This window comes from Marmota marmota, unplaced genomic scaffold (genome assembly GCF_001458135.2).
Source record: "Marmota marmota marmota unplaced genomic scaffold, marMar, whole genome shotgun sequence".
NCBI classification, from domain to species: Eukaryota; Metazoa; Chordata; class Mammalia; order Rodentia; family Sciuridae; genus Marmota; species Marmota marmota.
In genome coordinates this window covers 5,812,492-5,836,590 of record NW_025999991.1, presented here as the reverse complement: position 1 = coordinate 5,836,590, position 24,099 = coordinate 5,812,492, and positions in this window count along the sequence as shown.

Sequence of the window (24,099 nt, the reverse complement as noted above, 5' to 3'; positions counted from 1 at the left end):
AAATGGGTGGATATGGAGAAAGTCGTGCTAAGTGAAATAGACCACCTCAGAAAATCAAAGGTCAAATGTTTTCTCATATGTGGAAGCTAAAGCAAAATAAGGGTAAGAAGGCAGTTGGGGAGGGGATTGGATAGCATGAAGATCCAGGGAAGATCAATGAGTAGAAGGAGAATGAGAGGGAGGGAGGGAGGGAGGGAAGGAAAGGGGAAGATAAATGGAATTAATTTAACAAAATTAATGTCATTTGCACATATAAGGATACCAAAGGGAATTTCACCTTTATGCATGTGTAGAAGAAAGCTCGTTTAGTACAGTAAAGGAGGGAGAATAGGTGCAGGGAAAGACAGTGGGGGATGGGAACCGAAATCAAATTCCTTGCATGTATAGTTTTATCAGAATTAACCCAAATACTATGATAATTATAATGCTCTCATAAAATAAAGAAATAAAAATGGAATTATAGTTAAATTTAAAGATGAGGAAATTGATTAAAAAACTAAAATTAATACATTAAAATTAAAGTTACATTGATTAATAAAATTAAATGCTGGGTTTTGAAAATAAAATAGGAAAACATCACAAAAAAAGCAGTAAAAAATGATGGAATTATTTAGCCATTCTGAATATCTCAGGAATATTTGGTTCTAAATTTGTAAACCCAAAAGAAATGCATATTTCTACAAGTGGTTCAAATTGTGTCAATAGAAGTCAAACATTTTAATAGACTGTAAATGCAGAAAAATGGATACTTTTGTAGAACACATACTATGACATTGTCCTCTGGCTTCCTTGGCATATACTGACCCTCAAGTAACAGACTACTCCTGTATTGTGCTGGGTTTTGGGGCGTCTCCTATTGCTTTTGAAGAAACTCATAAAAGCTTCTATATCTGATAAATGAAGGAGCTTAGAGTCCTTATTTACAAATATAAGATAAAAATTTTAAATGTACAATGTTAAATGCAATCTAGAAAAAGATATAAAGCTGTTTAAAGAATCATATATAAAAAGATTAAGTAGTGTCTGGACAGCTGTTTCAAGACTGTAATCCCAGTGGCTTAGGAGGCTGAGGCAGGATGGCCAGTTCAAAGCCAGCCTCAGCAACTCGGTGAGGCTCTATGCAACTTATGGAGACTTTGCCTCAAAATAAAAAATCAAAAGTGGGTGAGGGAGGCTGGGGCAATGTGGTTCAAGGGAAAACTCTAACTTATCTAACACTGGTTGTTTAAAAAAAAAAAGTTGGATTCCAGGTAGCAGCCCACTTTTAATTAAAAGTGTGAAAATCTTCTAGAGATAATGGGCCGGATGTAATGATAGAAGGTCCCTGGAGGAAATGGGAGAATTCTGGAAGAAATTCATGCGCCCAGTAGACAGGTGGTCCTGATCTGAAGGCCGAGCAGCCATCCATCCAGGGAAGCAGGAGCCACCAGGGAACCTCCAGGTACTGGAAATCAAAAAGGAAGGATGACATGTGCGAAGAAGGAGTTGGGGACATTCTGTGAGCAGGATGTGGGCCAGCACGGGGCTGGCGCTGCTCAAAACCTGGACGATTGGGGGAGATGAGCGTGAGCTGACAACAGAGGTTGCTTGTGGAAGGCTTGGAGAGCCACAGCGCAAGGCTTCGACTTCTATTTTGATTGGCCTCCCTTCTGAGTAAAGGTTTTAAGTTGGAGAGTAATTTGGTATTATTTTCTTTGGAGAATATGAGAGGCCAAAAGTGGGAAAAGACAAGCGTTTTAGTTTTCCTTCTCTGAAACAAAACTGCAAAAAAGCAACTTTAAGGACGGAAGATTTACTTTAACTCGCAGTTTCCGAGGCTGTTTGGTCCATGGCCGTCTGGCTCCATGGTCACGAGGCTGGAGATGAGGCAGAGCATGTGGCAGAAGGTGTGGCAGAAGAACAATGCTCACCTCATGGCAGCTGTCAGGGGGTGGTTTCTTAAATTTTAATCAAACAAAATCTACGCTGGTTGTAATTTTTAGTCCTCAGCTGTTTGGGCAGGCTAGTTTTATTTGTTTTGTTATAGTTGGGTTTTATCTGAGATTCTCTCCCTTAACTTTGCAATAGGTGTTCTCAGTATCACTAAAAAAAAAAAAAAAAAAGACAACTTTCAAATAATAGTGTGATACTATTATTGTTATACTATTATGGTTAACAGGACAATCTTTGGTGCACCAAAATAAACAAATGAAACTTTCCAGGCAAAAGATTGAAAACCAAGCAAGACCTGGTGACACATACAGGTAGTCTCAGCTACTAGGGTGGCTGAGGCAGGAGGATCACTTGAGTTGAGGATTCAGAGACAAACCTGGGTACTAGAGTGAGACCTGGTCTCTAAATAAAGGAATAATCAATCAATCAATTTAAGATCTTAAAGGAAATGAGACATCCTGCTAATTCCTCACTGTTCCTAAGGTGGACTCAGGACATTAATCATTGCCACAGACTTACAGTGCCTAACCCAAGGTCTTGATAGTTCTGCTGTGAATACTTTTCTCAATTCTGCAAATTCATATATGCTTGTTCTACCACCATCTCCAAATCCTAAGACTTTGTGCTCTATGAGCCCCTGAAAAAAAGAATATTTTGGATTTGTGGACATTGGCAGGAGGGAGTGTAGATTTAGTTATGTATCCTTTGAATGAACATTTTTAGTATACTAATACATCATTTATTACTGAAACTCATAAGTCATTTGGTTAACCAAAGGTTATGGTTGATTTGGGAAAGAAATTTTTCTATTCTTTTTTTAGTTCTCAATTTTAATTTTTCCAGGTTCCTTTCAAAGCTGTAATACCAATTAAGTTTGGCCCAAGCTATTCTTGGATGGAGATGTTTGAAAGTGAAAATTCAAGTCCTACAGTAGCTACGTTGCTTGATTTACTCAAGAAAGTTGGAGAAAAAGAATGATTATTACAGGAGAAGTAGTGAAGTGACTATCATTCTTCAGGAAGCTCTGTTCAGTTTTTCATGGTAGTCATCAGACAGATGGGTGCTTCATCAAATGGTACACCTTGATCTAACTTAGAGCTCTAGAGTGATTCCTATCAATTAATCAGAAACATAGGAGATTTTTATCATGGAGTAAAATGTAGCAAAATACAAGTCTCTACCTGGTTGGCCAATTTGTAGCTCCTATGGTAGGTTGGATGAGTAGATATTTTTACTAGATCTTGGGTAATAAGATACGACACCAAGAGTTACACTACATATAATATGTATTAAAGACACTTCACTGGAAGTCACATTCAATAGCTGAAGGAACAAAGTGGTAACACAGGAAGTCAAAGTTTATACAGAGTTTTGTCCACTTGATTTAATAGAAGATAAAAGACATGTAAACAAGGAGCAAATTTATTCCAAGAACAATTTAAGCTTGTTTCATTTCTTTTCTTTTAATTGACTGAGTTGATTGATTTAACTCTGGACTTCATGTTTTATAGACCTGTCAAATATCAAAATCATAAAATACATGCTGCTCACTTTCTTTTATGTTTATTCAGCTGGATAATTGTAAACCTCTTCTATTCACACATGTTGATGGAACAATGAAATTAGCCCTTTGATTGCCACTTTCCTTGTGGTAATTTGCATAGCATTACCAATAAAATGACTTTACTTGTGGGGCAATTTCTTTGGCAGTCAACCCAATGTAATTAGATTTTTCTCCTAGGAATACTGTCAGTCTTTATTACTAAGTAATTAGCTTACAATATAATATTAAATGTAAAAAAAATCAACCACATGATTTCCTGTTTAGGACGTAAGTTAAAAACTATAATATTGAGAAATGAAATGTGTGAAGAACACACAGTCCTCATCTAAATTCTCTTATCAGGTTTTACTTTTCTATCCAAGAGTGCATTTTGCATTTATTGAGAAAGAGAATGTGCATTGTTCTTTTAGAACAGTATATAACTCTTGTGAGAGCCATTTGTGAAATCTAATAAACTCCTGTGTAGTACTTGTAAATCAGCATAAACTTGACATTACTCCAAGATTGATGGGATTTTGCATAACTTAAGGAATATTAAGATAATTCCTTGGGCATCACTTTGTGTATAACTTGTTGAATATTTTCTGTAGACATGTGGAATAATATAATCATGTTAGAAGAATTTACCTTTCCAGTACATGCATTGTCTGTTGTGTTAGTCAGCTTTCCATTTCAGTGACTAAAATAGCCAAAAAGAGCAACTTAGAGGAGGAAATGTTGATTTCAGCTCCTGGTTTCAGAGGTTCAGTCCATATATGGCTGAATTGCTCTGAGCCTGAGATGAGGTAGAACATCATGGCAGAAGAAAGCTGCTCAGTTTGTGGCATCCAGAAAAGAGAGAGGAGGTGGGGAGATGGAAGGGAAGGGGAGGGAAGGAGAGGGAAAGGAAGAGAAAGGAGCCAGAGAAAAAATATCATCCAAGGGCACATCCCCAGTGACCCACTTCCTCCATTCACACTTCACTACCTACAGTTACCACCTGGTAGTCCATGAAAATTAGTAATCCATATATATATGACAATATTTTAATAGTATCAGATTATTATAAGTGACAAATTTGAGGTATTTTCATGAGATCTGACTGAGTTAATTCAAATATAACAGACCTCTAGGGATTTCTGCATTCCACGTTACAGAAATTCTGAATCTCAAGCTGATGCTCTTAAAAAAATAGTTTAAAAATTCATGCATTGATGAGGTCAGAGCCTTCCTGATCAGCTCTCTTCACCTCTGACATTGCCGAATTATCTAATATACAAGCTTTCAGGGAACATTCCAGACCCAAACCATAACACCTCTTTAGTTACTGCTAAAGGATTTATCCAGAACACCTCTTCAAAACAGAAATCATCTTAATCTATTTTTGTTCTTCAACAAACATATGAAAAAATGTTCAACATCTCTAGCAATTAGAGAAATGCAAATCAAAACTACTCTTAAGATTTCATCTCACTCCAGTCAGAATGGCAGCTATTAAGAATACAAGTGTTGGCGAGGATGTGGGGGAAAAGGCACACTCATACTTTGCTGGTGGGACTGCAAATTGGTGCAGCCAATCTGGAAAGCAGTATGGAGATTCTTGGAAAACTTGGACTAGAACCACCATCTGACCCAGCTAACCCACTCCTTGGTCTATACCCAAAGGACTTAAAAACAGCATACTACAGGGACATAGCCATAATAATGTATATAGCAGCACAATTCCCAATAGCTAAGTTATGGAACCAACCTAGATGCCCTTCATTAGATGAATGGATAGGAAACTTTGGTATGTATAAATAATGGAACATTACTCAGCATTAAAAGAGAATGAAATCATGGCATTTGCAGGTAAATGGATGAAGTTGGAGAATATAATGTTAAGTGAAGCAAGGCAAGCCCCCCAAAACCAAAGGCCGAATGTTTTCTTTGATATGAGGATGCTGACTCATAATGTTGTTGGGGAGAGGCATGGGAGGAATGGAGGAACCGTAGATAGGGCAAAGGGGAGAGGAGGGGAAAGAGGGGGCAAAGGGGTAGGAATGATGGTGGAATGAGTTAGACATCATTACCCTAAGTACATGTATGAAGACACGAATGGTGTGAAAACACTTTGCGTATAATCAGTGATTTGAAAAATTGTGCTTTATATGTGTGATATGAAATTAATTGCATTCTGCCATCATGTATAACAAATTAGAATAATTTTTTTTAAAAAAGAAAGTAACTGCAACATAAGAGTGGGAACCTAGTAACTTATACTTTATGTATGTATATTTTGCCAAAATACATTCTACTGTCATGTATAACTAAAGGTAAAAAAATTAAATTACAAAAACAAAGTAAAAAAATGTTCTAATTAATTATACATGACAGTGGAATGCATTTTGATACATCATACATAAATGGAGCACAACCTCTTATTCTTCTGGTTGTACATGATGTAGAATCAAACTGGTCATGTAATCATATATGTACATAGGTCATACCTTTGAATTTCTTATTTGATAAAAATAAACCTCAACTTGTAGAAGTCCCTGTAAAAAAAATTATAAATAGTTATACAAATACTATTTGTGTTCTTATTATTTTATAATAGGAGGTTGATATATATTGCTAGTTTAGAAGAGTTATTAGCTTAAAAACATATGACAATATTTTAATAGTATCAGATTATTATAAGTGACAAATTTGAGATATTTTCATGAGATCTGAGTTAATCCAAATATAACAGACCTCTAGGGATTTCTGCATTAGACCAAGTTACAGAAATTCTGAATCTTAAGCTGATGCTCTTAAACTTAATTTTTTAGTCAGGGTTAGAACTTTCTATGTGGATAAAGAATCAAGAAATTTTCTTTTAAGTAGACACATACACACACAAGCCTTATCCATAGTTTAAAAAAATGAATTTTCCAGAAGTAGGTAAATTTAATTTACTTACTTACTAGTTAATAACTTGTATTCCTGACACCTACCACACTTTGTCATGCAATGGACCCATTTCTTCTTTTTTCTTTCCTCTCATCTCAATAAAAAGCCTCTCTGCATCCAAGGGAAAGTGTCAAAATTTTACCCAGCCCTCAGAATCTAGATGAAGAAGCTGGGTCTGTCCAAGGAAGGCTGAGTTGAGGGGAGAGGGACACAAACCCAGAGGCCCAGGCTATGCAGCACAAGGGGAGGTGGAGGCAAGTCTGCAGGCCCTGACTGCCACCTTGGCTTGGTGGCTAACCAGTGGCAGGTTTCTGGAACGCCTGAGGCCAAGGGGCTTCTCAGAAAACAGAGCAATGAAAGGTCCTCGCAGATGGCGGAAATGGCTACAGACTGCTGGTCTCAGCGCCCGTGATTAGAGTTTGCAATGACTGCTATGGCAGCTGGCCTGCAGCAGCAGCCCTCACAGACACTTCAGTGGTTTGTTCATGGTGGATCCTTCACTCTTGGCCTATGATCTTGCAAAGAAGTGCAGGTTACCATGTCCGGGGAGACAGAAACGTACCCCAGGCTGCGTTTGTCAGTGGTGGTGACAGCTTTTGCTCATGCTTGGGAGGCAAGATGACGACACTTGCAAAGGCGGAGTGGGTTCCTGAATTGCCACCTGTGAGACTGCTGGCAATGGGGTGCCTGCCCTCTCTGACCTTTCTCCCCATCAATCCATAAGTAAGATGATATTACAAAACCACCAGAAGTGCTTCAACGTATCAGAATCTATACATAGCATTGGGCTTTCACTTTTATAAGTCTATCACTTATTAGCTCATCTCAGAAATATAAATTTAGGAATCAGAGAGTTCTGGAAAACTTGACCATAAAATATGAGCAATTTATAAGAAAGAAAATCCGAATCCCCAGAGCCTCAGCAATGCCGTTTCCCATCAGTGCATTTTATCATCTCTGTGGCCTCTGGCTTCTTTCTCTGATAAACAGACCACAGACTCATCCTTTCCACATGTGGTAGGCAGAACAACATTGCCTTGGAAAAGGAGGCTCCCAAATCAGGCTGAAATGGCCAACTTCCTGCCCACTGGCTACCAGCTGTAATGACTTCCATAATCAATGTCTCAATTAATGCATCTTAAAGTGAACATTACTTCATCTACCTAATTAATTTGTTGTGGAGATTAAATGAAACAATATTTTCCAGTTTCCAAAAAGCACCTTACATTTGGTAAGAACTAAAAACAACTCCCAAACTGTTATTATCCTGCCAACACTGTGTCCCTTAAGGTAGAATGACAGTGACTTGCATGCCTCCTGAATGGGGGGACAGAGGATATCTTGTAAGATAAAATAGGCGGCTCTTACTGTTAATCCCATGCTGTTAGAAAGACCTCAGCTGCGGAGCACTCTGGAAATGATGATTGTGTAAGATTTCTGAGTTACTCTTAGTCTAGTACTGAGGTCATCACAATTTAGTTATGTCACTTATTCAAGGGGAATGTCACCCACTCCCACCAAAAAACAAAAACAAAACAAAACCCACAGATGCACACACACAACAATTGCTGGTGTGAGAGAACTGAGCAATTAATAAAAGTCTGTGTGATTGTGTCAGACTGTGCTCATCAACTAAACTAAATTTGAATGGAAAGTGAGGGGGAAAGGGGCAAGATACCTGAACTGAAGATGGAAGGAGGACAGTGTGCACAATATCAGGAGAGTCACTCACAGTATCATTGCAGATAACAGAGGAAGGACCATCTAGAAGCAACAAAGAACAAAAAGGGTTTATTTTCCACCTCTAGTCCCAGTGGACCTAGTTTGCAGATTATTGATGGAGGAAATATATCCTCAAGGGAGATGCAAATTTTGGTGAAAACAAGAAAATAAAGGAAATGTTCACATCAACAGAATTTTCTTCTTTCACTTCACATTGTGGTTTTTAGTTCACACATGTTGTGTGGTGTATCAGTGCATTTGTTTCCATATCAGTCAATGGACTTTGGGTTATTTTCTCTTTTATGGTTTTTGTGAATAATGGCACCATATGTTTCTGTATAATTTTTGACGTGGACATGTTTTCTCTTCTTCTTGGTTAAATACCTAACAGTGGAATTGCTAGTTAACATGGTTACTCTGTATCCACCATTTTGAGCCCAGGTAAACTTCCAAAAGCAACTATGACATTTTATCTTCCCACCAGCCATGTGAAAGGATACAATTTCTCATCATCTTTACCAACATTTGTTGCTCTCTGTCTTTCCGGACCTCCAAATCTGCACTGCTCTTACATGCAGCGTGGCCGCCTGCAAGTATGTGCAGGCATAGCTCAGACATGAATAGGAAGGGTCCTGGTCCTGTTCTGCTCTGAGACACACCGGATGGTAGCAGTAATCTCAGGAATCTTTGCTCGGATGGTCACGATTTGCCATATTGGGGAATTGAGTGGGAAATAAAAGGACGGGGAACTGAATCTCCATCTTTTCCCATCCTGAGATGGTCACCTATGATTTTTCAGGTGACCTACTTCTTCCTTGTCCACTCTCTAAATCCCTTTACCCAGCATAAGAACCTCAACCAAATGGAGTTTGAGAATTTTGGCTGGCCAGAGCACAGGAGCCAATGCTAATCAAGTTCTATCCAAATTGATGTTATTTTATTCAGTTATTTTGTTTTCCTCCCCTGAAATGTAACCACTGCATTTTCTTCCACTATAATGTGATTGTTCAGAGGGCAGACATTTTGTATATTTTTTTATTGCCTTAACTCTGGTTCCAGGAGCAGTGTCAAGTCCACAGCAAACGCTCAGTAAAGGACTCGTGGAACTAGTGAGTGGTTCACACTTCCTACAGCAACATGTCCTTACAGAATACAGCAGGCATACTATAGGCAAATCTGTGAGGATTGGAAAGGGATACCTGAAGGTTTTAATTCTAAGCTGGATAATCTGTTTACTTACATGATAGCACAGTGAATTAAAATCTATAAGTGTGTCTTAAGAGAAGCAAATGAAAACAAATGAATAGTTCTACTAGATGATTTCAACAGAATCAATAAAGAGATAAATTTTAAAAATAACTCAGGAGTAAAGAATCTGTGATGAGGAAGTGGTGAAGGTGATCAAGTTTTCATTATGATCCATAAGTCACAGAATTTTTTCTGGTTATTTTTCTTAAATTTGAAGAAATCTCCTAAGACTTAATAACTTCTGGTTGATGAAGCACATAGATGAAATTCAGCAATTCCTTCAATTGCATGCTTACTTTTTTATTTTTACCTTTTTTCAAATAGCATTATAGAATCATTGAATTTGAAGCTGATTACATTTAACTCGGTGGACATCTGCTCCCTCTATAGAAGCCCACAGTTGTGCCTGGGAGGACATACACTACGTGTGCTGTTTAACAGGGATGGAGGTTATTTTTTTCACCCTCTGCCATCTTTTTACTTTTTTTTTCTTTTTTCAGTATTTCTTGCAATTTTGAGAATGAATGTCAATCCTTGGCATAGTACCTAAGACATTCTCCTTTAAGACTTAAAAAGAAGTAGGTAGATAATAAATGCAGCATAATAACAGAAACCCCAGCCAAAGGTAAGAATGCTTTAACAATACGGATCAGAGACAACAATATGGATCAGAGACAACTCAAATTCAAGTTTACTGCTAACTCTTGTTCCCATAAATACAGCACCCATGGTCAACCCACCTTATTCAGGGCCTGATGCCTCTTCTAATCATTCACACTGCTATAAGACATTATTTTATTATCTGTCTTTCAGAATCAGTTATCTTACTGCTTTGTTGGTCTAGTTATAAATCAAGTACCTAATTTCACAATATTTTGTAAATTCTAATAGTCTTTCTTAAATTTTGAAATGCATTTACTTATTTATTTATTTAGTGGTGAAGAAAGAATGAAAGAGAAAATTGAAGGAAATTTTTTGAGATGTCAGGAGACACCACTTCTTTGCTTCAGAACTGCTCATGGACACCAGGGACATGCACCCTGTCAGACAGTTCCAGAAGAGGTCTGGCTGGACCTTTTCCTTAATTCAAGCTGTGCTCCGGCTCCCTCCGGCTGAGGAACTACAGACCAAGGCTCCTGTCTCAGTTGCCCTCATTCTTGGCATAGTTCAGCTTCTTCTTGGCTTCAGAGGGCTGGGTGAAATTTTTACATGCTCTTCTGGTTCCAAACCGTTTGCTGTGAGATTCTGCACTCTACTAAAACAGCCATCCTCCCTCTTGTGCTATGTGCTGGGAAGTGAGAGGTCCCTGTGAAGGTCACGTGTGAGGTCCCTGTGAAGGTCAGTTTGTGGGAGCCCTTCTAGGGCACTGCTGTTTCTCATTTGATTTCACCAGGGCCTTGCATGTGCTGACCATCTCCACAGCCTCCCCTTTCACTCTAGTTTTGGTCACCCAGACAGAGTTGGCTTGCTTGGCTCCTGTCCTGGCTAGACACCATGACTTGTGCAAATACACAAGCACTCTCTTCAAGAAAACAAACAAACAACAAACAACAACAACAAAAACAGTAAACAAAACATCAGATACAGCAGTTAAATCCATATTAACAAACAGAAAACGTTTTCTGAAAACAATGTAGACCTTGTGTGAATGAATTGCCTTCAGTTCTTGACAAGAACTAACTTACCAACTACGTTATTTTCTTATTTTCTCTCCTTCCTGCCATCCATTTTTATAAATGCATAAATAATTTTCAGAATTCATACCTCATTAAATTTCTCATGATTCCGCCCTATCTCAAATGTTTAAGATAAATTAGTGGGCTTTGTAAAAATTATTTTTAATTTTTATTGGTGCATTTTGATCCATACATAATAATAGGACTCATTGTAGCACATTTGTACAAGAAAATAGCATAATTTGCTCAATTTCACTGCCCAGTATCTTCCTCTTCCTTCCTCCCTCTCTTCCTCTACTCCACTGGTCTCCCTTTAATTTTCATGAAGCTGATTTCTTGACTTTTTTCTCTCTAGCTTCCACATATGACCCTGATTTTCTGCTCCTGACTTATTTTGAAATTAGTCTAGTTTAATTTGCATATTGAACATTTTTTCAGATATTTGTTGGCCATTTGAATTTCTTATTCTGGGAAGGGTCCAGTTAGTTAAGTTGCTCACTTATTGATTGGATTGTTTATATATTTATTTATGTTTTTGTTTCTGTATTCTTTATATATTTTGGATACTGATCCTGTCAGAAGAGTAATTGAAAAATATGTTTTCCTCCCATTCTACAGATCCATTTTTCACAGTCTTGTTTCATATGCTGTGTAGATTTATTATATTTTGGTATTATTATCTGAGCTTTAGGAGTCCTATCCAGGAAGTCACAGCCTGTGTCTGAATGTTGGGATGTTGCCCTATCATGTCTTCTAGCAGTTGCAAAGTTTCTGATCCAATTTCTATGTCTTTGATCCACTTTGTGTTGAGTTTTGTGCAGGGTGAGAGTTAGGGATCTAGTTTCATTCTTCTACATATGGATATCCAGTTTCCCTAGTGCCATTTTCTAAAAATGATTTTCTTTTGGCCAGTGTGTGATTTGGTGTCTTTGTCAATGACCTGATGAGTGTATCTGTGTGGATTCATCTCTGTGTCTCTTGTTCCTTTGGTCAGTACGAGGCTACTTTTAACAGGTTTATTGTTCTGTTAGCAACAATGATATTCTTGTTCCTACTCCTAGGTTTTTCTCCACAAGTTTGCAGCATCAGTTTGACTGGTGAATCAACTAGCCTCATTTATTATTAATTCAAAACGAAAACCAAGATCTGTGTGCTTCTAAGAAATTGGAGAGTTAGCTTCATTATTAGTTCTTTATTCAGAATTTGGTACCTTGACTAAACCCTTTAACTTTAGCTTTTTCATCTTTTAAAATGATGATTATATAGGATATTATATATATGATATAGATGATGATTATGTATAATGTAATCACATATGATGATCATAATGATTGATATACAGAGTAAGATAGATATTTGATTTAAATGAGTATAGCCATTTTTTGTTCTAATGCATCTTCAGATGAAATCTTGGAGGAGGCAATGAAGTGAATAGGGGTCTACACCACATTCAGTCAGATTGATTCAACTCCTCACTCTCTGCTGTGTCCAAGTTGCTTAAGTTCTTCCTGAGACTCAGAGTAGTAGCACCTATAAAAAGTTAAATACGAAATTATATACTGGTCTATTCGATAAAGAAAGAAATTACTAAAAGTTTTTGCTATTTACTTAAATCTTGACTAACAATAGATTTAGCAGTTAGAATTAAATGTCACCCTGTATCATTCCATCTAGTGCTAACTCTGTCTCTTCCTCTCTCTCTCTCTCTCTTTCTCTCTCTCTCTCTCTTTGTGTGTGTGTGTTTAAGTTTTATTTTGAAATAATTTAACGTTTCTGAAAACTTGCAAAAATAGTACAGCAAAATAAAAAAATAGTACATTTTCTTTTGGTCTAATATAACTTCTCCAATGTTTTATGTAATCCTTTATTTATCAAAAAAAATGAGAAAGTAATGTTGGTATGTTACCATTAGCTGCACTATAGATTTATATTGGATTTCCTCATTTTATATATTTTTCTGCCAACAGCTTCCTCTGTTGCAAGTTGAATGCAGTAACCATCTTCTCTGTCTCTGAATATCTGTTCCCTTGTCCTTTTTCTTGTTTGTTTTTCACTGTTTTGCCACTTTTGATGTGTGCTGGCCAGGTGTTGTGCAGAGTGTCCCTTACCTTGGATTTGTCTGATTCTTGCAATGATTATTTTGAAGGTATGGATTTTTTGGGGAAATGCTACATATGCTTTGTGTTTTGGTCAGCCTTTTTGCTGCTGTGACTTAAAGACATGAACAGCACAATTGTAGAAGAGGGAAAGTTTATTTGAGGACTCACAGTTTCAGAGGTCTCAGTCCATACGAAGCCAAGTCCATTCTCAGGGCTCAAGGTGAGGCAGGTGCATGAGTGCGGCAGAAGAAACCAGCTCCCATGTCGATCAGGAAGCAGAGAGGGAGTCCACTCTCCAGATACAAATACATACCCAAAGCTACATCCCAATACCACCTCCTCCAGCCACATTCTACTACTTCTGTTACCACTCAGTTAATCCCTATCAGAGGATTGAATCACTGATTGGGTTAAGACTTTTACAACCCAATCATTTCTCCTCTGAACCTTCTTGCAGTGTCTCACAAGTGAGCTTTTGGGGGATGTTAGAGTCTGTAAACAAGTCAGGATGGCTCCTGGCATTTTGCCAGAGAAATGTTAGAGTCTGTAAACAAGTCTGGATGATGCCTGGCAAAATGCCAGAGGGAGTGGTTTGTGAAGTAACACCAGCGAGCCATTAAGTGTGGAGATTCCTTATTGGTTGACTGATGTATCTAGTTTATGCTAATTAGATAAGCTGTGTGGAATGTATAAATACTGCTCCTGTCCTGCAATAAATGGCTCCCTCTCCTGCTGTATCAATGTACACAAGTTGCTCGTCACCCCCCGGTTATTTTGCTGCAGCCGGACTGCGGCAGGGGGACACCTCACATGCAAACCATAACACTTTGTGTTCCCATCTCAGTATATTAGGGCATAAGTGGCATATCCAACATGGGAATTATTGGGAATGGTGATTGCTATGATTTGATGCTAAATGTTCCTCAAAAGAGGTAGGGCCATTGAGGGGTCATTGAATCTTAAGATCCAATAACCTGATTATTGTTCTGGTTAATATACTACTGTGCATTTCATAATCATATATATTAGATATTTATAATTATAAGCTCATTAAAATTTATGGTTTGACACTACTGAACAGTTCACCTATGATTTAAAAAGAAACAAGTAGACACTGTATAAATAACTGACTTGTTTCATTATTGATCATTTAGTAATTGAGTATGTTGAATAAAAAAGAATATGTTGGAATTCTAGTTGTGATTAACAGGTGAGTTATTTAGTGGGCCCATTAGCACTGAATGAATCTTAAGAACTTGGAGACATTTACAATATAATTATCAGCTTTCTTCAGATGAGCTTATTGTAAAAATTGGTCACATAAAGTAATACCAAAATATTAGGAAGAAAATAATTTAGGGACATGTTAGTTTTGACATTTTCCTAAACTAACATTTTCCTTTTGTTTTCTACTTACACAACTAGCCCAAGGTAAACTTCAAACCAAGGATGTAATACTGATCACAATGGCAATCCATAAAAGTGCTGTGGGAGTTGATGGGAAGTTCATTTTCAGTTTTCTTTTCCTTCCCCAGCAGAACCAGTTATGCACCTGTCATTTTAGCATATAATCCCTCTTTTTGAAATCAATACTTGCTGACTATATTAATGAGTTCAGCTATTGACAGATACGCTGTGAGCCTATAATAGCTGTCACTTTTCATTGCAATCTGGAATTTCATCACAGTATTAGTGCTCTTTCCTAGCTATTGATGTAGTCTTAGATTACTAGGTTTTGATAGAATCATTACATATTATTTTGATTTTGATTGTTACTAAATATCCAATATCACTGATGAAATATATGTGTGAGAGCCTCACTGGATTAGGACAATAGTTGAAGATTCTAAAGTGTTTTTATTATTTAAAAGGAGGTAGATAACTACAATATCTATAGTTATAACTTTTATAACTACAATATCTATAGTTAATTGGAGCCTGGACGCTGAATGATAAGCCTATGAAGGATGTTTCATGAGTGCCTACTACTTTCTAGGTACTTATGTCCACTGAGCTGGATCTTCAGCAACTCTGAGAGCTTGGCATTTCTAGAAGGTTAAATATGTGGAGAGACTCATTGTCCTCCAGCTAGTATGTGTGTGTGGAGTTGCCTTGAAGTCTAGACTGCTTCCAGTGCACTTCAGCCTCCCGCAGGCACTTATCACTGGACACCTCCTACTTCGTCCACTAACATTCCACTGGCAGTCTGCACACTTCAATGCTACTATTTGAGCATATGCTGTATTTACGTTCAGTAGAGGATGCTTTGCATATTGTATTCATCTGTTCCACAAAACAATACATGTTTCTTTACAATTTCAGAGGGAAACTTTCACTCAAGTAATAAAGTTGGGAGGCTATCAAGATGTTGGAATAGAGAAGGTCACTTTCCTGGCTGCTCCGTTGGGTGAAACCAAGAAAGCAGATAGTCAGCTTCTCAACAAACTGGGTGAATGGAAAAAAGGGGGAGGGTCTTTAGTGGAATTTAATACTGGACATTCAAAGCAGACTGGGGACTCAGGAAGTTGGATATAATAAAATAAGGAAGAAATCCCCAGTGCCCAGCTACTACTGCAGCCAGAGGCACCAGCCAGAGCGATCCCTCCATGAGCAAAGTGGAGGGATAAGGGAATTAAAGGAACCCACATTTTTAGGAATTCTGAGGTGCCTCTGGGTACAGAGTGTTTAGAGATCAAAGATGCTGACCAACCAAAGTGAAAGTTGCCCTGCACTATATCCTTGTGTGAAATGAAGCCCTGTATTTCTAGGCAGCATGTAGAGGACAGAGGACAATTTTGTAGCTGCAGAATGAGGGAGACCACCTGTGGGAGTTGGTTCCTGGAAAACCCAAGTTTGGCCTGAAATATAGGCCTGGCAACCCTACATGCACAACCCAGAGTGTGCCTAACTGACCAGGAGAAAATCAAATGTGGAAAGAGGTTTTTACATAGTGAACAACAGGTCATGGACACTCAGCTGGCTCTCCCCATCCCCCTCCAATCCAGCTGCTTACAGGACCAGCAGGGAGAGATGCACATGGCTGGGAATTCCAAAGGGCAAGGGTGAGAGAGACTTGAGTTTGGAGACAACCTGAGGCCAGGAAATGTGGGGTCCGCAGATGATGCAGTGGACTAAAAATTGGCTCATTTACTACACAAGTGGAACCAGGTGAGATCTCTGAAGTGCTGTTTTCCAGCACTGCAGAGATTGGCAATTGCTGGGCCCTCAGGTGCACTGATTTAGAATCTCCAGCCAATTGACATTCCCAGAGAGCCTTTGCCTACCTAACCCCACAAGCACGAATTGTGCTTATGGTGTTACCTCTCTCAGCCCAGTATTCCAGAAGGTGGAGCATCACACTCCAGATGACCCCTCAAAAAACTACTGAGAAGAGAAGGTGAGAATCTCTTGAAGTCCAATGGAAACAATTCTTTAACTTTTGATCGAGATTTTTTTCTTTTTTTATTTTTTCCTGTTTAGTTGTGACCTTAATGGTTCATAGACATTTGTGTGTGTGTGTATATATATACATGTGTGTGTGTGTATAGACATTTGTGTGTGTGTATATATACATTTGTGTGTGTGTGTGTATATATATCCAAAAACAAATATGGAGATATATATATATCCATATTTGTTTTTGGATCTAATTTCTAGCATTTTTGAAGCCAGTTATTTTTCATGGATCAGTTTTTGAGAATCAGGATGTTTGACTAGAGTATTTCAGTTTGTTTTTTAAATATGTATATAGTTTTATTTGCAGGTGAACCTTTATTTTTATTTATTTATTTATGTGTGGTGCTGAGGACAGAACCCAGTGCCTCACATGTGCTGGGCAAGTGCCCTGCTACTGAGCTACAGCCCCAGCCCAAGCTACTGCCACAGGCCTCCGTTGTGTTTTGCATACTTTTATTTTCATTTTATTCTTTCCTTAATTTATTTTTAAACATTTTACTTTATGTATTTCTCTCTCACTGATCTGTTTTCCTTGATTCTCTTTCTTCTGCTAACAGCCAAACCCTGTTGTGTTCTCTTTCACTCTTTGTTTATAGTTATATCTTCTCTCCTCCTCACTCATAATCATCACATCCTACATTGCTGCTCTTCTCCCCTGTCCACCACTAGAAATTGAACACCCTTTTGCAAACTTGCTGTTTTTATTGTAAGCAATAACTGATCATATTATTTCTCTTTATATTGAAAATTAACATTGTAGACTTCTTATCAGAAACTATTTAGTTTAACTATTTGGCATATTGTTTGCATTGATTGTTGTTATTATTTGTTTCCCCCTAAATGGTGAGGTGCTGGAAATCTTCAGAGACCTATACGTCCACAGGGTAGAATCTCTACTCCCTCAGAATCATAGTGATAGGTGGATATGCACATACAAGATGAAAAATCAAGAGAACAAATTGATCCAAGATGGATTCAGTAGAGAATCCATCAACATCATGTAGGAGAAATGTAAAAGAAGGAGTTTAGAAAGTACATAGTTAAATTGATATGTGGTATAAAGGATAATGTGAGGAGTAAAATCAAAGAGAAAATACAATAAGTGAAAGATTACTTTAATGAAGAGCTTGGTAAATGAAGGGAAATGAGGGAGAAATGAAAGGAAATGAAGGAGTAATCCTAAAAATAAAGGGATCAATAAAAAATTAAATATTCAATGGAAAGTGTAACCACAACACTAGACTACTTGGAAGACAGAGTTCCAGACAGAAGACATGATATATAACCTTGAAAATAAAGTTGACCATGGAGAAACGATGTTAAAAGACCAGGAACAGAACTCCCAAGAAACATGGGATAGCCTGAAAACCAAAGATCAAGATTTGTTGGAACAGACGAAGGCTCAGAGATACAAATCAAAGAAATGCATAATCTTTTCAAAGAAATAATATCAGAAAATTTCCCAAGTCCAAAGATTAAAATTGAATATCAAATACAGAAGGCTTACAGGATACCAAATATAAAAAATAATAACAGACCCACAAGAAAGCACATTATTATCAAGATGTCTAACATACAACACAGGGTAGTCCTCGGGGACTGATGAGGAAAACAGTAAGTTGATCTCTGTAACATATTTTTAAAGTTACCTGGTATCTAGTGTTAAATAATTTTTAGCAAAAAGATAAAAAAATAGTTCATCCTTTGATGAGATAAAAATTAAGTGCTTTAATATTATATAAACTACATTAATATTTTATTATATTGGTTGGATACAAATGCACAACTATACGTTTTTTGATATTGATTAAGCTATGTATGATTTTAAACACACACACACACACACACACACACACACTCAATATACGAAGATGCACAGACTGCTGGGAAGACCAGCAGGGCTCGGAGGGCTCACAAGGTTTTCTGCCTGGAGCAAGGCTTCTGTCTTGGAAACCTGGAATGCCCTTTGAGAGTGACAAGTGGCTCCAGGTCATGATACTCTCTCATTTCCTTTCTTTCAACATTCCGGAGACAATCTGTGGCTGTGCCTTACAGCAGAATTTGGGGATAGATTGAAAACCATGCAGATGTTTGCTCCCTGTACCCAACCTGCCTCCTAGGTGTCTATAGAGAACTGCAGCTTAGGAAGTGTCATTCAATAAGTTTTCTTTAAGTGCAAATACATAGAGAAGGAAATGGAAAGACAGTGGAGCTAGAACAAGTCTCAGTCACCACCTGACTCATATCTAACAAGCTGACCTTGGTAAATACACAGTATTGAAAGTCTTTCAGTCTTATTTTTCTATACATCTACAAGGAAAGCAATACCTATCATGCAGATTATTATAGATTTAGAGCTCATCTAGGTGGAATGCCTAATATAGTGCCAAGATAAACACAGGAAGTATGTTATGTCCTGTTTGTTATTTAAGTTGGAATAGTGTAAAGGTGATTCCTAAGATAGAGGTTGTCACTGGTCAATCTTTAGCAATGATAACTGATCCAAATGCATGTGTGTGTAATTTTTCACATCTTATGTATAATTTATATATATATATATATATATATATATACATATATATTACTTGTTAATATATATTTATAATCATATACATATTTCTGATAGGTTCTGGAAAGTGTTTTAATAATGTACAGAACACATAAAAAGACCAGAAGTACTTTATCTTGATTTTTATGATGCCATAAGGCTACATATATAGATAAGGGGAATTTGAAAACTCTTAAAGTAGTATGCAAGATTTTGTATGTATATAAATTTATTGGAAAAACATCTTTAGCTTTTCATCAGATTATTAATTATGTCTTTGACATGCTTAAGAATTTCAAAGAATCTGGCCAAATGCCTTTTACATATCACATAGAAAGACATTTCAAAAATAGATTTGGAAGAACATGCAAAGACAAAGCTTTGAGCCAAGATTAACCTTAGATTAAATTTCCATAATAACAGAATATTATAGTTAAAAGCAACCACTGAGGTTGCCTTTGCCCTTAATGTATAGTAATGAACTGGAATTGAGAGAATTAAAGTGACCTGCCTCAGTGATATTAGAACACAGCAGTCACTAATGGAGTTCAGCTGGTCAGAATTCTACTTCCAAAGACTTCTCTCTGGGACTTCCTGTGTGTATGTGTATATCCAAACTGGCATCCACATATTTAAAAAAAAAATCACTGTGGCCTCAGAAAAATATGTTAATACATCCTTAAAACTACCTGCAAAAGTAGCATCAGGAAGATTGTGAATGTCTAGCAAATTAACACTTGACGATTGATAGTGCCAACTAGTGCTGATTTAATTTACTGTAGTATTGTGAATGACACAGATATTTGGCACATTATGACTTACCATCTGGCCTGGGGAGTTTATGATTCATTCACACAACAAGACTTTTTAAAAGTTTTATATTGCTTCTCCAGACCGTGCTGCAGTGTGAGCTTGAAGGATGGTAGCTTGAGGCTTTTCAAGTGGAACATCACACTTGACACACAGCAGCCAGGTTCTCCGGCAGGGCGTACGTGGATATCATACATTCCGTGAACATGGGTATTTGCAACAGTGGTAAGTTATGCAGATATTAATCCATATGTTTCTGGTGTTTCTTTTCCGTATCATGCTCCCATTCATCCCTCTATCAGAGTTAAGCTGTGAAATTTACTGGGGAAAAGAGAGCATCCTTCTATGATTTGACAAGAGAAGCTATTTATGGACTTGAGTCTCAGTGACAACCCACTGTTTAAAATGAGAGAGTGGGTTCTGAAAGCCAGACTCTTTGGCCAGAAGGACATTTTTCAATAATGAAGCTTCCCCTTAAGTGGTGGGTCTAGAGGTTTAGATTGCAGAATGTGAGTGTGTGTCCCAGTCCTCTGGGACATTCAGGATGAAAAGTAGAGGAAATGAAAAGTCACTTCAGGCTGTTGAGGGAGGTTACCTAACAAATGTGCATCAGAGCACACACACCCTTGCTCTCCTTTATGAAACCCAGATGCCATATTGGAAAGGAGCACAGGGTGGGGGAAGAGGCATATAACTGCCACACAAGCTTACGTATTCAAAATAATTAGGGATGCATTTAAATGTTTAGAATTATTGGCTTGGTGCAAAATTACTGTCTTAAATTAAACATAAATGGGCACAGGCAGGTGTAGACTGATGATGGGTAGATTTGTCTCTCACCCTAAGAAGATAGAAAATGATGATGATTAAATTATTGAAATAAAAAATAAACTTCATTACTTTTAAACAACTAGCATTAGCCCAAGTAAATATTCAAAATCACAACATAACTGTCACTTGTCATGAGCCGTTCATGGATTGCATGTGGGTCACTGCACATGGAAGCCTCATGGATAGAGACATCTGGTGCCTGGGAATGGACATTTCCTCTGGCCAATTGCCCAGGAATAATGTAAATGTCTTTCCCGCTCTGCCATGGCCCCCACAGCACCTGGGTTGGGTGTGACCTTCCAAGATATCAATCAACCTGCAGACTGCAAGACATCATGAAGCAAGACTCTGCCCTTGAAACCTTGTCCCTGCCTTTGATGTACCCCCCTTAACTAAACCACCATTTTCCTTTCGCCTAGTTCCAGAACCCATGTGGACTAGATCTATCAGGGGTTTCACATTCTGTGAATATATTTTTGAGTATTTGTGCTTGTTAATTGCTAAATATCTGAGATTATAAGTTTTAGGGTAGATTGGGTTCCTAGACAGAAAGAAGGACCCCTTACTCAGATACTGGCTGTCATTCCCCCTGAAAGCCACTTACTGAAAAACATTAGTGAAGGAGATTTTTACCTGGTATCCTGTATATACTATTTCATTGGGTCCTAACAATGATCCCAGGAAATTCTCATTATCAAATATTCAAGCAAAGCTGACATCAAGTATTTTTTAAATGTCCAAAGTAATAATGTGGAATGTGCCTACAGTAAGGAAATGGCATGTATATCAGTGGTCTCCTGTGATGTGACAGTCACTGAACTTGACATCCCTGTGCCAAGCAAGCAGATGAGAATCTCCATTAGCCAGAGAGTCACACAATATTTCTTTAGTTCTTTTGAGATGGACATAAAATGCTTTTCTCTTCAATCTCTTTCCTTAGAATGCTGACTTTAGATACAAAAGATAAATCTAAAAAATGTACTACTTACACTAGATCATATTTTCTTTTATTAGAGTTTTTTTCTGAATAAATCCTTCAAAAAGAATTTTAAAAGTGATGTGAATTTCAGGGACCATGTCAGCATTGGATAAGAACATTTTCACATGGGAATTTTCTGACACATTTTTGAATCACTCCACCTTATTCCTGCATGTCTGAATGCATTTTAACCCTGAAACTGCTCAGAGTACTCAGAACTGAGGTTCAGCTCATAACCTGATGGATAAGACAACTTTATTGCTAGAAAATCTCTTAAGCAAAAGTTTTATAAAGTGCTTATTGCAAATGTTCCATTTACTGGCCATTATATATACGGTTGCTTATTTTTAGAACAGGACATTTCTCCTCTCTTTACTATTGTATCATGAAACAATCATGAAACAATCTTTAGGATTATCATTTGGTCTATTTGGCAGAAGTTGGTTTGAGAAAATGCTGGTTTCCACCCAGGGAAGCTTAGAATTCTCTCAGGGAAGGAACCATTTATAAGGTGCAATTCCAAATTAAGAAGGAACAGATTATCTTAAATTGATAACAATTCTAAATTTTCATTTGCAGTAAAAGACAAAATATTTATATAAGATTCTGTGAAACAGAAATGCATACAGCTATATGTGTAATATATACCTATGAACTTTCTGATGGCCTCCCCATCACACAGGTTAAGGGGATGGCTGAATCCTTGGCACCTGGCACTAGACATGGGAGACTGTAAGCAGTTTATTAGTCACAGCCTGGGAGGGGAAGACAGTGTGTAACCGGCAGGTCCATGTAGCGGCCTCAAGGGGTGCAGAGTGAGAGGGCAGAGCCCAGAGAGGCAGGGCTTTGTGCAGCATGGCTGTGAGCGACCCTGCTTCCTGTGAGAGCTTAAGATTGGCCTGCTTCACTAACTCTGTGGGTGGGCAGAGAGCTGAAGGTCCCCCACTCAGGGTTGAGCAGGCACTAGGCTTCGACTTCAGACCAAAGAGGGTTGCTTAGCTGGGACCCTGTGCAGGGAGGCGAGGAGGGGAGTAGACTTGTGTTGGCTCCCTCAGGCCCTCCATTTTCCCCAGATGGCAAGGTGCACTTAATGACCTAATAGTCAGCCTTAATTTTAAACTTCATACAACAACACATCATAAGTACACAAACACGCACACACACACCCTCATGCATATACTCATGCACACTCATACACAATTTGTTGTTTTATTTCAAGATCTCTCTATTTCGCTCCTCACTGCACCTGTGGTTACCAAAACTCACAGTAAATTTCAGTAAATTCTGTTGCAATATAATTAGTTATTATGGCTATTGCACAGAAAGCACTCATTTTCACATTATTTCAATTGTAAACATTTTACTCTATCCTAAACAATTAGCCCTGAATTATTACAAAGACAGTGTAGAGTGTCAGAAAAAATTCTTTTGTTCAATTCATTATTTGATATGTCTTTGTGGTTAAGTTTCAACCTGAATCTATGTCTCAAGAGGGTATAATCATAGGATTTTGTATACTACACTCTTTTACTCACCAAAAATTTAGGAGGATGTGTCCATGTTGATTTCTGCATGCTCCAGTGCACAAGATCACCCTTATTTAGGCAGAGGGCACAGCTCCTGGGTGAGGCGAAGTGAGACTCCAGGAAGCAAGATGTTGTTAACAGGTGGAGGCTGGAGAAGGAGGAGCAGGGAGAGCCCTGGGCTACCTCTGGAGGGTGGCCCAGGCGTTTGGCTCACACAGCCCAAGGCAGCTCCCATTTCCACACTCTCTGGCAGTCTGGAGAGGGTTAAAGGTTATTTCAGAAATAATATAAAACCATTCTGAATCTTGACACATGCAGTGTGGAGAGGAAGGAAGGAGGTTGGAGTAGGTACCCTTGGGATTTTCTTAACTATAGCTGGAGGAAGCCTGAAATATGCCATTCCTCTCTGGCTGCTGAGCCTGTTCCAGGAACACCTCATCATAATCATATCGAAGATGGATTTTAAAAAGCAGCGCCTCAGTCTATTCTCCGGCTGTAGCTCCATCATGGGGACTTAGGTCCTGGCGATGACATCTAAGTGAATGAGCAGAGCTGCATGCTAATTAATGGGCATCCTATTTAATTTGCCCCACAGCACAAAGGTAAAAACCTGATTAGAAAGGAAGCCCTGCAGGCCACTGGGTGACTGGCTCACTGTTGGACCAGGAAAGGAAATCCAGAAAGTCTAACTATATGGAAATGTGGGAGAACATTTTACCTTCTCATAATTGAAATATGGAAATGAATCATACAGGTGCAGAGGAGGGTCTGACCTCTGGGCACAGCAATCCAATG